Genomic DNA, 1882 nt, shown 5'->3' with positions numbered 1-1882 from the left:
GTTGAAATGTTTAAATCATGTAATTTATTACTATTATAAACTTTCCTGTAAATCTTATTCTTTAACATTTGCTGTTGATATAAAATACTTAGCAATGCTTGACATTTAAAATCAATAATTTACCTATGCCTTTTACTTGTTCAAGTGGGTGGCACAATTATGTATTTTTTTTGTTATTGGTTTGTTTTGAAGTATTTTGCTGTTTGTATTTCTTTCTGTCAAGGACCAGGGTAGCGGTCCAGTCCATGACATCTCACTCTATTGTATTATATGTTTTGCTGTGAGAGGAAAAGAAACATACATAATGGTCAACATGGTCGTTTAAAAATGCCAAATAGGTAAAGAGTGCCAAAATGTAGTGCCAGTAGGTATGAATATAGTCCTAATATAATCAGTCACTGTCATCCAAGCGAATGTAGGCAAGACATTCTCTACGTTTTGTAACAGTTTTATGGCTAAGACGTTTTGTAACAGTTTTATGGCTAAGACGTTTTGTACAGTTCTACGGCTAAGACAGTGATATTTCAACAGCTTTTTTTTCTCTTCAGCTTTCAAGTTAACTCCACAGACTTTATATTAGCCTGAGTGTAAAATAGCACTAGTTGCATGTTGTTGCCTCCAATACATATTATTTCATTTAATTTTCCTTTTTAAATGTTGACTATATGCGTTTCCATTTTAATGTTGAAGTTGTGAGACTAAATGTTTGAGACTGGAAATAGGATACTAGACATAATATATATATATATATATTTTATATTTTATATGACAAGTATAAATAATACCTTCTAAAATTGTACAACCCTTCACTAATTATTATTATTTAATTTTTTTACAATTACATGCAGTACTTATTATTGCGAATCATTTGGCGGCGACAGATTTTCAATATTAGTTATTTGTAGGATACGTTTCCAAGGAAACGTTACAATTTTGGATACAGCACAACCCCCAGAAGCTTTTTTAGGTCGGAGCTTTGAAACAGCTTTTACAGACACACACCTCTGATTTAGGCACCCACAGACAGTTTCAGAAAGCCCAATGTTACTTTTGCATTTGAATAACCTGATCTAACATGCGATAACCTCCTCTCACATATGTAAAGGGAGCAATGTACTATTGGTATCACTGTTGATTTTTTTGTGGTAACAACAACAGTATGTTATCTAATCAACCTCATCATCACATATCCAGACTATACTCACTGACATTTTGTATATGGAATGTGTGCTAACTTGTTTATTTTGGGGGTTTGGGACTCTTTCTAAATAAAAAGTAGCTAATCTCTTGTTATCATTCTGGGTGTTGTATCTTAACTTTACCACACTGTCTTCTTGGTGTCTTTTAATGTTCTGCTTCTGTCAAGACCATCTAAAACAGTTTATTCAGCAGCATCTCAAATCTTACATACTAACAAAGCATTCCCTGAAAGAGTTAATTGCAGTTTAAGCATTTCGAATGATCAACGACTTCAGTAATGACATGTTTTTGTCAGTGATGAATACATTCATTTAGGATGCCAGAATGTTAATTGCTAAATGACTTATTAGCTATATAAGTCAAGCGTGCTGATAACGTCACTATTTTAGCCTTTTTGATGAAATACAGCCCAGTCATCTCTTCCATTGTAAAAATGATAACTCATGGATGAGCCTCAATGGGGTCAGTCGGTCCATTACGAAATGGAAAAGGCCTTAGTGATAAAGAAACTGCGAGAAGAGACAGTCAGCCCTCTGTCTAGTGTTAATGAATTTCACACATCTCCATGAGAACGACAGGCTGCCCTCTGGTCTTCGGAGATAACCTCCCTATCTATCCCTTCTTCCCATCCAGGCCATATGTTCCTCAGCAAATTCTTGAGACATTAATATTCCATTAAACC

The 1882-nt window shown here is 34.4% G+C and overlaps 1 protein-coding gene across 4 annotated transcripts in view; it reads left to right on the top strand.

Moving 5' to 3' along the window:
- gria2b (glutamate receptor, ionotropic, AMPA 2b) overlaps positions 1 to 1293 on the top strand; it is a 69648-nt gene extending 68355 nt beyond the window's left edge. For all 4 annotated transcript variants that reach the window (XM_055927374.1, XM_055927373.1, XM_055927369.1 and 1 more), the window contains exon 16: positions 1 to 1293. This exon is cut by the window's left edge and continues 784 nt beyond it. The gene's annotated coding sequence lies outside the window, so the exon portion shown is untranslated.
- The last annotated feature ends 589 nt before the right edge of the window (positions 1294 to 1882 follow it).

The sequence above is a fragment of the Salvelinus fontinalis genome, chromosome 6 (assembly GCF_029448725.1).
Source record: "Salvelinus fontinalis isolate EN_2023a chromosome 6, ASM2944872v1, whole genome shotgun sequence".
Taxonomy (NCBI): Eukaryota; Metazoa; Chordata; class Actinopteri; order Salmoniformes; family Salmonidae; genus Salvelinus; species Salvelinus fontinalis.
Note: the sequence above shows the minus strand (reverse complement) of the source record. Positions and strands in the feature narration are given on the sequence as shown.